Here is a 12,781-nt window from a genome sequence, read left to right as displayed (position 1 = left end):
CAAGCACTCTACTCCCAGCCTGACTTCATTTTCAGCTCTTTATTTCAACTGGACAACGTTTCATTCTATAAGACAGAGTGAGCATCCTGGTAGCCAAAGCGAAGAAAGTTGTATTTATAGAGAAAGTCTAAAGAAACCAGAAACAGAACAGCAAAGAGTAGACTGGCTGTTTCCAGACCAGGAAAGGACCAGGGAGACAGAACAACAAAATGACTAATAGCTCACCACAAGGTTACTTCAGGTTGTTCCTTGTGTGGAAAGGCAGAAGGGAATCGCCAACTTGTCAGTTCAACTTGTTCTGGTTCTTATTATTTATGGTTGTGTGTGCATATGTGTGTGAGCGTGTAGAGGTCAGAGAACACCTTGGGTCCCCAGGCTTGTGAGGCAGGTGCTTGTCCCCAAACCATCTTGCTGGCCTAGTTGGAAAATTTGGCTATTATTTCTCTAATCCAGATTTCTTGGAAGATACGATGAATAGCTTAGTTGCAGGTGAGCATCTGATGGCACTTAGTCCAGAACAACAGGCCCTGGCAATTGTTATCTAACAGATGTGACTTCAAAGGGAGAAGTACCAGTGGTAGAGCTGAGGAGGACAGAGGAAACGCAGAGGCAAAGCTCCCCCTCAAGGCCCCAAAGGGACATTCTCCACCTCAGGGCAGAGCGTCCAATAGGACCGCAGGATCCTTTCTGTATTTTGGAGTGTGGCTACTATGTGACTCCATCCACTCCCTTCTAAACGGCACAGCAGTGTGCACTCAATTTTCCAATCTTTGTTTTGCTACATTAGTATACAATGGGAGGGGCAGGGGGAACAAATAGTTTGTCTTTTGTCCAGAAGGCTCTAAATCAGCAGTTCTCAACCCGTGGGTGCTGACCCCTGGGGGTTTGAGTGGCCCTTTCACTGGGGTTAACTAAGACCATAGGAAAACACAGGTATTTACATTACAATTCATAGCAGTAGAAAAATTACAGTTACGAAGTAGCAATGAAAATAATTTTATGGTTGGGGAGGTCACCACAATATGAGGACCTCTATGAAAGGGTCACAGCATGAGGAAGGTTGAGAACCACTGATCTAAATCAATAGGGATCACACCCAAGTTGATTTAGAAATGACTTTGTATCACCTAATTTAGAGCCCTAAATAAGCATCATCCAGATGCTGAGACTAGCCCAGGACACTGGAACAGTTTCCTTTGAAGAAGATTTGGATGTATTCATCTGCAAGACAAATATCCAGTCATCAGAAGAGCACGCTTGTGCTACTGACCAGATAATTCTGGTCTTTCCCTTTTAGGACCAACGAGGTCAGATAGCAACTTCTGCCATTTGATAACTGACCTGGGCCATGTTCCTACTCAGACTACTGAGTTGGGAATGTGTGTTCTTTCCAGAGCATGGATGGCTGGAAACTCTGCAGGGCCCTTTGCCAAAACAGCAAGTCTTAGATTGCTCTGTCATCTGGGTCTCAGAGTGATGATGGGCCACAGTGGACTCCCTGTCACCCTTCAGTGGACTTGCCTTTAAAAAAATGTATTTTATTTTTAATTCTGTGTGTGTGAGATCAAAGGATCCCTTGAAGCTGAAGTTACAGGCGGTTGTGATGTGGCTGCTGAGAACTGAACATGAGTCATCCGGAAGCCCAATACACTCGCTTAACCACAGTCACCTCTCCAGCCAATTGTCTTTTGAAAATTAAAATAAATTTAACACATTTATTGATTTTGTGTTTGTGTAGGTCAGAAGACAACTTGTAGAATCAGTTCTCTCCTTCCACCATGTGAGTCTTGGGTCTCGAACTTAAGTCATCAGGCTTAGAGCTAAGCTATCACTCAAGCTAGGACTTGTGTTTTGATATATGTGGTAGACTGAATGTAAGTGGTTCCCATAAGCTCATAGGGAGCGGCACTATTAGGAGGTGTAGCTTTGTTGCAGTAGGTATGGCCTTGTTGGAGGAAGTGTGTCACTGTGGGGGTAGGCTTTGAGGTCTCATATATGCTAAAGCCACGCCCAGTATGTCAGATCACTTCCTGTTGCCTTTGAGCCAAGATGTAGGACTCTCAGCTACTTCTTCAGTACCGTGTCTTCCTGCACACTACCATGCCATACCATGATGATAACAGACTAAACTTCTGAAAATGTAAGCCACCCAATTAAATGTTTTTCTTTTAGAAGAGTTCCCATGGTCATGGTGTCTATTCACAGCAATAGAAACCTCAACTAAGACAATATATAAACCTTTGGGTTTTTTTAAGCCGCTGGGATTTGATGGTTATTTGTTATTAAAGTTAGACCTGCTATATTAGTCAGTACTGAATAATGAAATTCTTGAGATAATCAACTTACAAAGAGAAAAGGTTTGTTTGGGCTCATGGTTTAGATGTTCTAATCTAAGACCAAGCAGCCACTTCGCTCTGGGCCTGTGGTAAGCCAGCAAATCATGCCAGGACCATGAAGAACAAAAAAACAATCACTCTATCAACCAGGAAACAAATGGCAGAGAGGAAGCAGTGACCAGGGTTTCACGATCTCCTTTAAGGACATGCACCCAATGACATCAGGCCTTCAACTTATGTCCCACCACCTAATGGTTCTACCACCTCCCACCAACATACCTGGGCAACCAAGCCTCAACATGTGGACACTTGGGAAACACTTAACCAAACCACAGTGCTTGCCTGTTGTGGTTGATATATTATGCACCCCAATAAGCTTATCTGGGGGTCAGAGAACAGAACAGCCACTATATTAAACATAGATGTTAGGCGGTGGTAGCACATGCCTTTAATCCTAGCATTCTGGAGGCAGAGATCGGATCTCTGTAAGTTCAAGGCCACACTGGAAACAGCCAGGCATGGTGACATGCACTTTTAATCCCAGGAAGTGATGACAGGAAGCAGAAAGGTATATAAGGTGTGAAAACCAGGAACTAGAAGCTCTTTTAAGCTTTTAGGCTTTCAGCAGCAGTTCAGCTGAGATCCATTTGGATGAGGACTCAGAGGCTTCCAGTTTGAGGAAACAGGATCAGCTGAGAAGTTATCGAGGTGAGGTTAGCTGTGGCTTGATCTGCTGTGGCTTGTTCTGCTTCTTTGATCTTTCAGCATTCACCCCAATACCTGGCCCCGGGTTTATTTTTATTAATAAGACCTTTTAAGATTCGTGCTACAGCCTATCCTGAGTACTAATTCCTGCATCAAATTGCTGGCTATTTGTCTTCCTGAGAAGCATCTTTCTTCAGCAGAATTAGACATAGGGTCTGTCACCACCCCTGGGAAACGTGTGGGGACTTAACTTAAAAAGTTAAGTCCAGTTACATTCAGTTCTTTCCTAACCTTTCTCCAAAAACAAACGAGGCCTGTCAGTCTGACAGTGGCTCAAACTATGAATTGACTGCATTCCAAAGACTGTGGTGAGAATTTTAAACACCTTTTGACAGTAGCTAGTGATGTCAGAGTTTTTAAAATCACAGGACCTTTCGTGGCCCAGTTGTGCTGACCCACGGACCTACGGTGGCATCAAAGACCAACCTAGAACAGCAGCTCTAAGTTCACTGTCTCTCACCACTGATGATTCATGATGTGGGCTCTCATGAAGTACACAAAGGGAATGGGGCTTTACTGAGAATTATTTACAGAGGAACTGGAGAAATGGCTAAGAATACTGGCTGCTCTTCCAAAGACCTGGCTTTGATTCCCAGCACCCAGATAGCAGAAACAACCATCTGTAACTCAATTCCAGAAGATCTGATGCTGTCTCCTGACCTCCACTGGCACCAGGCAGGCTTGGGGTGCACATACAGACATGCAGGCAAAACATTTATACACATAAAATAAATAAATCTAAAGAAAATTATTACAGAAAAGTGAGAAATCAAGTTAACTGAACTGAGAAAATGAGACAAAGCACTGAGAAGGAGGGATCAGTTTCCAAGAGAAAAATAGGCTATTGAATTTCCTTTGTCTAGGGTGTTTGTAGGCAATGACAGAAACTGGACAAATGTAGAGGAAATTCATCTTTGTTGAAACTGGTTAATTTTTCTGGGCTATCATGGACTGAAGCAATGGAGGACCTACATACTCTGTGCATGTCCTCCTAGCCCAACCAGGTTGATGAGTATGTGTTTTTCAGATGCTACCCAACCAGCTAAGGGTGGTTGTAGCCGGCACTCCAATCCATTTTAGACTCTGGCATAGCTGTTAGCTTTAACCATCTGCCAGCTATTAGTCACTTGGCAAGCTTTACTACCTTCTGACCTTGCAAGTGTCTTGCTAATTGTTAATTAAACTCTCTGGCTTCTTAGTGGTTGATCTTGACTGACTGTTGGACATCAGTTAATAGCTGGTGTTACTACCTCTGACTTTGAAGGTGTCTCAGGTGCCGTCAACTGCATAGAGCTCCCTTGGATATCGTTTAACTACCAAGGAATAAATGGTGGCAGTGTTCTTGGTTATCTCTGTCTATAGGATGGTCTGGGGTCTCTTTCCTGAAATAGGACAGGCTTATTAGAAGCCATCTTCACTTACAATTTAGTCTAACATAACTAACTGTGTAGTGGGTAGCCATTCCAGCTTTGATCTGGAAGTTCCAACCCCCATTGAGACTTCGGCAACTGTCACGCCTACAAGGCGGGGCCAAGGGAGGCGCCTGAAGACCCGAGATCTGGATGGGCCAGCGCTCTCTCTGGTCCGGGACCCTGGACGGGGGAGGTGGGCCAAGTGGAGCTCCAGAGAACACCGCTAGACTGCGATACACCTTCCCCAGACCCCGCAACCTACCTATCCCTTAATTTGTAAGTTACGCCATTAAATAAATCTCCTTTTAACTACATGGAGTGGCCTTAATAATTTCACCAATATAACTGCATTAGAAACAATGTATTAAAAGCAAGAATATTTAATAAGTAATAGTGCCTAATGTGTTTCCCAGAGGGGAAGGGTCTCATAGACACGATCCAGCTGGCCCACTGTACCTGGCCTTGATTCTTGAAGCCTCTTCTCTCTCTGGTCCACTTGGCTATCTCATATCCAGCTGCAAGCTCTCTTAACTATCTTCTTCAGTGCTCTGTTCTGTTACTTTTATCCTTAATTTTCCTTTCAACTGCAGCCTCTGTTCTCACTATAACATGTGAGACATTGTAGGTGTTTGCAAGGGCCCTTTCCTCCCTACTGCCTATAGGTAACTGGCTCCTGCTTCATTAGCTTTAAAACAAAGACTCATTTCCTTTTCCTTTCCTCTCAGCCTCCACTGCCCGTGTTGCTTCTTTCTTTTATTTGAGATAGAGTCTGTAGCCCAGGCTATCTCTAAATTGGATATAGCCAGCAATGACCTTGAACTCCTGATCCTCTTGCCGTTGCTTTCAAGTGCTGAGATTACAAGTGTGGAGCACCACACTCTTGGTTTCAAAGTTGTTCCTTAAAGTCTTTTTGAATACCAGGATCATCTGAGATGATTTGTTTCCTGTGGTAAATTTTAAGGGCACGTGGTGACCCTCCCAAAGAGCATAGATGATCAAAGACAAGAAGAAAACACAACAATGAAAACTAGAACAAGTTTCCTACTGGTTTCAGAAATCTATTCCCTCTTGGGGATAAAGAACTAAGGGAAAATGTGAGACTCCCTCTAGCTGGCCACAGGGATTTAAGTGTCTTAGTGAGGCAACATACCCTAACAGTCAGCAGCACAAATTTCTGGTCAATGATGGTGGTCCCCAAGATTAGCACCTAAGTGGTAGTATAGCCACCTTAGTATGTATGAATTTCTCCATGCTCACACAGTGAGGTAACTGCCCAATGACACCGAACACCTCAGAATACACCTATCTTGCTTTTTTTTTTTTTTTTTTCTGGGAGCTGAGGACCGAACCCAGGACCTTGCGCTTGCTAGGCAAGCGCTCTACCACTGAGCTAAATCCCCAACCCCTACACCTATCTTTAAGTAGCATGGATTGTAGTCTTCTGAATTGTAATTCGACCCCTGAATGCTCAATTGCTCCTCTGGACATGTGTCTGACTCAGTGACCTTGGACAGTAGCCATTCTTTCCAAGTGGCAGTAAGTTAGAATCATGCCACAGGCTGCTGAGATGGATCAGCAGACACAGGTGACATAGGTGACTGCTGCACACCTGAGCCTGGTGACTGAGTTCAGTCCTGAATAGGACTGCCACCAAAACAAAAGGAGAGATTCAAGTGGATAACAAAACTGTGTGCTGGGGATACAGCACAGTGGTAAGGTACATTCCTACCATGTACGAGGTCTTAGGTTCAACTGCAATACCACCAAAACAAACACACAAACACCATCTCTTTACTCACATCTTATCTCTGGGCTAGTCTTCCCTTCATAACATATAAATTTGGTCAACAGTATATTTTAATTATTTGTTAGTATATAGAGAGAAAACGTAGCTTTAAGAGACAGAAGGGACCTCAGACTCAATATTCTGTCTAACAAATGAAGACCAAGGAAGCCAGGCAGAGGGGCACATGTCTGTAATTCCATCAATACTCAGATGACAGGGACCCAAACATGGTGAGTTCCAGATCAGCATGAACTAAATAATGAGACCTTGTCTCAAAAAGTAAATAAAATACAAGTAAAATGGATCGAGGACTTCTCCAACGTCAGTCATTAGGACAGTAGAACATCAGAACCCAGTTCAGTTTCATGAGCCAATCTTCCATTCCGCTAGGACAGTCTGAGCTGAGTTATCTGATGCTTACATGCAAAGGTCCTAATGGATAAAAGTCGTATGGAAATGTTTCTTAATTGAGCAACCTACTGATCTGTACACAGAGGCAGACTAATGGACCACTGAGGGTCTGCTTAGTTCTTATACCCCACCATCCTAAATGCACACACACACACACACACACACACACACACACACACACACACACACACAAAGCCCTCCAAAGCCATATGTCAACAGCATGGAACCAAGAGTTCAAAAACTCTATTTTTAAGAATCTTAAAATGTAATAAAGGGGTTCTGCAACACTATGAGGAGACCCGTAATTATTGCACATAGAGATCTGTTAAACTTTACATTCTCTACACAAAGAAAGCAGAGTCAGTGTTTCTCTCAAGTTAATGTATGCTGGATTATCTAAGTTTAAACTGTAGTCATGCGGGAACTGCCAATGCTGTCAAGGGTACATGTACCAAAAACGGGAATGTAAACTGGTGCAATCTTTCCCACAGGGCTATTCAGAACTCTACATTAAAAAGCTCCAGATTCTTCAACCCTTGACACCTTTAATCTAACCCTAAGGACATGATTATGGGTGTGTCCAAAGAAATCAGCATAAAAGTTTCAAAATTTGGCCTAAATGTGCCTCAGCTATAAAATGCTTGCCTAGCATGTAGAAGGCTGTAGGTTTGATCCTTGGCAATTAAAAAACAAAAACCCAAAAAACCTGAAGCATTAATGTCTAAAAATTCAGGGCTGGATAAACAAATGATTATTCATTAGTACAAAGAAACAACACATCCCTATTTAAATAATTTGAGGGGGGGCTGGTAAGGTGGCTCAGTGGTTAAGAGCACTGGGTGCTCTTTCAGAGGACCTGTGTTCAGTTCCCAGCACCCTCATGGCAGCTTACACCCTGTAACTACAGTCTTAGGGAATCCAACATCCTCTTCTGGTTTCCATGGGCACCAGGCATGCACATGGTTGGTTAACAGATATCAATGCAAACAATGCACTCATACACAAAATAAAATAAGAATAATTTTGTTGGAAAGAACTTAAGGACATTAAAAGAAAGTTCCAGTTAGGGTTAAGGAGGGTGATTAAATGGCACATGCTGTACAATTACAATTCTGTCAACAGATGAAATTGGCCTTGAGCAATTACAGGAAGTAAGCCTAGAATCACTGTTCTCTATGGGCCACAGAACGGGGCGATCTTTTCTCTTCTTCAGGATTTTCTGACACTTTTTGATTTTTAGAACCAACACAGTTAAACTATATAATCTGAGGTGTTTTTAAATCCTTGGTCAAAACCTCTGTAATGGTGTAAAAGAAAAGAAACTGCTTTAACTTTGCTTCAAGCAGCTGATAGCCGATCTCTGGTTTCCCATGGAAAACAGAATGCCTGCGCCCCCCAGTTCAACATTTCGTTTTCTTCTGAGCCAACACCTTACCCATATCAACCACCCCATCAAAGCTGGTGTCACAACTCACTGGACACTAGCCATCAAGCATGGCAGGGAGGCCAGGGGCAGTGTTCCATACCTGTAATCTCAGGACTCAGTGGGCTGAGCAAATGCTCTTGAGGCCAGCCTGCAACACGGGGCCAGTTCCTGACACAAAACAACAACAACAAAACCCAGACGGTGTGGATATTAACTAGTTCCTTTAAAATCAGAAGATCCAGGCACAGTGGCACACATCTGTAATCTCAGCACTTGAGAGGCTGAGGTAAGAGAGCTGCCATGAGTTTACGGCCAGCTTGGGCTACCTAGTTCAAGGCAGGCCTGGGCTACATGGTGAGGCCCTCAAAAGACAAACAAAGGTAATCTCAAGAAACCACAAACACACACCTCTCTCTCCTCCTACCTCTCTGAGACAATCTTACTGTGTACCCCTGGCTGGCTTGGAACTGGCTATGTAGTTCAGGGGGGCCTCAAGCTCACAGAAATCAACCTGCTTCTGCCTTCTGAGTGCCAGAATTAAAGGCATGTGCCACCACCCCAGGCAAAAACATGAACTTTTAAGTTGAAGAAAGTGTAGTATAGATAATGTTAACACATTTATTTCTACACTAACATGATCATAAAATACAGTTTCCTTTTATTTTCTTATTGACGAAAGGGACAAACGAAGGCGGATGGGCCTGGGGCCCACAAGAGCTGGCCTCTTCACATTTTGTTGCATATTTAACCTCAGCAACAGAAATGACTCCCACATCATAATCTACTGTGCACCTGAAATTTAAACTGGACCCCTATGGCATATTTACAATCGTATTTCCTTAAAGCAACCTCGACTTTGGTGTTTAGTGCAACTAAACGTGAAAGGAAAAATTATTTGTGTGTGTATGGGGAAGCAATCATTTCATGTGACAGCACATATATGGAGGTCAGAGGACAATTGGGGGGGGGGGGTGACAGCAGAGGACAACTATGGGGGAGTCCTTCTCTCTTTTCCCTGTGGATCCTAGGGATTGAATGAAAGTTGCCAGGCCTGAGAGGCACACACCTTTGCTGGCTGAGCCATTTGGCTAGCCCTAATTACAGTTACTTTTTAAGTGACTGGCTATATTCACCACGCAGTTTCTCAAATTTACCAAACTGTACAAAAACAAACATCTAAGGCATATTATAAAAATACAGACTGCCCGAGTAGACGCGTGGGTCAGTGATAGGGTGTTTGCTGAGGCACACATGAGGCAAGTTCAATCCACAGCACCATAAAAAATAAAAATAAAAACAAAGAGTACAGATTGCCAGGCTATCGTCTAGAGATTCGGGTTCCATGGGACTGGAGCAGTGCCCTGGAAATGTTTTCAACAAGGGGTCCCTTCAGTCAAGTTCAGAACGACTCCACTAGCTGAATCCAGATGAGTGGTATAAATAGCTGGAGCTCCTCTTAAGTGAGAAGCTGGCATGTGATCAAGCTGCTGCTCCTGGCCCCTCTGAGGACAGAGCCCTGCCATTGACAGCTGAGGACAATGCACGGCAGTGACCCAGCAGACACCGCAGTTCCCAGGACACATCTGACTGCTCCCTAGTAAGATTCTTCACGAACGATTTACTTCATGAGTACTGCAGGTGATTTTCAAGTTTTAAATCCAGATCCTGAAGTTCTAGACATCATCCCATCCTTGTTTAACCGCAGGGCTGCAGTTTAGAAAGTCTTGTAATGAAACTCCCTTGATGGCTCCTCTCTCTCAGTGACTACCACGGTAGAGGTAAGCGTGCATCTCTCCCTAAGAAAGCCAGCTCTGGCAACAGGACTCAAGTATTTAGGTCATGCAGGTGCACAGCTCTTTCATTTGCAGCCCATCTGGCTGACTTTGACACAGATAACCACATGAAATCAAAACAAGCTGAAACATCAACATCAAAAAAAAAATCTATGTTGTGAGGTTAGGGTTTAAAAAGCCAGATGCTCCGGCAGGGGCAAAGGAAACCATGGACCAAGGCTCCCTTCTGCTAGAGTCAGTAAACGGATTCTTAGTTTGGATTTAGACTAGACAGAAGTAAGATGGAGCTGGAAGTGATGAAAAAATATCAAACTCAAAAGTTTGGGTTTTGTTTGTTTTTTTGTTTTAAGAGTCTAGGACAAATTTTATTTTATTTTTTTTTTAGGAAACATTTCTCAGTTGACCTTGGTGGTTCACACCTGTAATCCTCACGCTGGGTAAAATCTCACACAGAGACTGAGATTAGAGGATCAATGTGTGTTCTTCAAGGCCAGCCTGGGCTACTAAGACTCAAACAAAACAAGTGCCCAGAAAGAGCAGCTTTTAGTCCCAAGGTCCTGGAGACTCCATGCCATCCTTATGATAGAAGTCACAGAAGAGACAAGTCACAGAAAAAAAGAGAGGTCGGTCTAGTGACCTCATCTTCTCCACAATACTCATGCTGTCTGTCAAGCCCTGCATTTCCTCTCTGGGTCTTAAGGAGGGGGATGAGGGAGGCAGACTGAATTCAATTCCTATTCTGCATTACCATTCTTAGGCTGTCTAGAGGGGGAATGTGGAAAACAGTTACAGACAGCTACAGTCACCACCTTTATTTCCAACCAAGAAGCTGCTGGTTCTGCCCAATTTGGAGGCAACAGAAGATGGATTATCAACCTTCCTTTAATGACACATGGAGCTCTTTCCTCCAAATTGAAACACTCCCTCCTAGAAGGAAGAGGCATGCTCTTAACTAGGAAGTTCATAAAACTTAAAAGATCCACATGGCCCCTTTCAAAGGCTAAGACGCAGCAATTATTCATGGACACAGAGGAAACCCTTCCATACGCTGACTACCTGGTGTTCTGGGATGCAGCTTTCACGAGTCTTTAATCTTTCCTTATGGGTCTTTAAGCAACATAGCTGCCTTTGAGTCACCCATGCTCCTGTAAGTAACCCCAATAAACTCACTGGTTCACTATGCTAAAGTTGGGTCAAATCATTTGTTGGGTCTACGGTTGATGCTCTATCTGAGGATAATAATATGTCTCCCCAGTTAAAGTCACATAACACCCCACTTTCTTAATTAAAATTAGTGTCTGGATGAAATAAAAATCCCGTTGTTTTGATCGCACCCAGATATACCAAGGGACATGTTCACCAGACAGTGGGACTGTCTTCCGTGTGCCCACCTCACCAACCAGAGCTGACCAGAACCCACCCAGGTACAGCTCCTTCAGCTTCCTAAAGCCCTGTGCTCCGGCTCAAGATGGTAATCTCATTACCTGCTAAGACAAATCCCAGTTTAAACCACCAAGAGGCTTAGCTTTCTGTCTGCACAAGCCACCAGAGCATGTTGGTTTACTCTAGGGATGCTACTGATAATTTAATGTAACAGAGTAGATAATTAAAGAGGCGCTGGAAGGAATAGCATTGCTAGGTAGCACCATCAAGCAGAACAAGTCTACCAAAAATGAGCTCTGCTCATTTCTTTCAGTCTCAACTGTGAAAGTCTGGTAAATCTTACAGCTTGGCTGGGGTCACGGGGAGAAGGAAGAAGAGCATTCCACCTGCTCTTGTGGCAATGCAAGATGAAGGCCAAGGTCACAAGCACACACCACATATAGTTTGAGAACAAGTGCATTCGCACTCTTTTAGCCACTGAAAAGGGTCTTGACTTGTTTTCCTACACAGGGAAAGATACTGCGGCAGACAGAATTTAGACATGGCAATGCATATACCCTCCCCCCACCTTGGCACTTACATTCTTTCTAATTCACAATGACTAATGATTAATTGACTAGTTTAGAAAGAAAAGATGAAATCCACATGGTCTGAGACCCACGTGCTATTTAATTAAAACCACTCTTCAGCACTTGCAGGTCAGCTTCTTAAAGCTAGTGACTACCGAGCTAAAGGCCAGCACTTTTAAGCCACAGCAGAAACATATTTTAATTAGACATAGGGCTCAAAGTTACAAAACGTATAAATCACAAGATGTTAATGTCTGAAGGGTTTAAGTGCTCTAGCCAGCAATAAGTACATGAGATGTTCAGCTCTAGGAAATGCCAATAAAAACCAAACAACAACAACAGCAAAAAGCATTTCAAACCCAGTGGGAGGGCATTTTCAAAGAGAGAGAGAGGAAGCAGCAAGTGTTGGTGAGGACATACAAGAGTGCTAACTGCTCCGTTATCATCTCTCAAGTGAAAATGACCCCAAATGGCTACCAACTGATGGGCATGAATAAGTGACGTGATATAATCATATAATGAAGAGCACCAGAAGAGGATAAAATATTGATAAATCTGTAACATGTATGAACTGTGAGCACTGCCATGGGAAAGCATCCAATCAAAGAGATCACTGTGAAGGAGTCAGAAAAAAAATAACTCAGTCAAGACAGAAAATAGAAGTGAGCTCCAGGACAGCCAGGGCTACACAGAGAAACCCTGTCTCGGGGAAACAAACAAACAAACAAACAAATAAAAAAACAGAAAGACAGAAAACAGATGAGTGGCTACTTCAGGTTGGGGGCTATGGAAAGATAAGGCGAGTGCCTGCTAATAAATGTTTTGGAAGGTGACGAAATGTTCTGAAATTATAGTAACAGTTGAACAATACTAAACACCACAGAATTGTATGTATTAAAT

At 43.4% G+C, this 12,781-nt stretch overlaps 1 protein-coding gene across 5 annotated transcripts in view; it reads right to left on the bottom strand.

The window, feature by feature from the left end:
- Pank1 (pantothenate kinase 1) overlaps positions 1–12,781 on the bottom strand; it is a 73,025-nt gene that overhangs the window by 36,568 nt on the left and 23,676 nt on the right. The window lies entirely within an intron of this gene.

This window comes from Peromyscus californicus, unplaced genomic scaffold, assembly GCF_007827085.1.
Source record: "Peromyscus californicus insignis strain IS unplaced genomic scaffold, ASM782708v3 Scaffold_4__1_contigs__length_199733344, whole genome shotgun sequence".
NCBI lineage: Eukaryota > Metazoa > Chordata > Mammalia > Rodentia > Cricetidae > Peromyscus > Peromyscus californicus.
The sequence above is the reverse complement of the archived record's forward strand: the minus strand, read 5'-3'. Positions and strand labels throughout refer to the sequence as shown.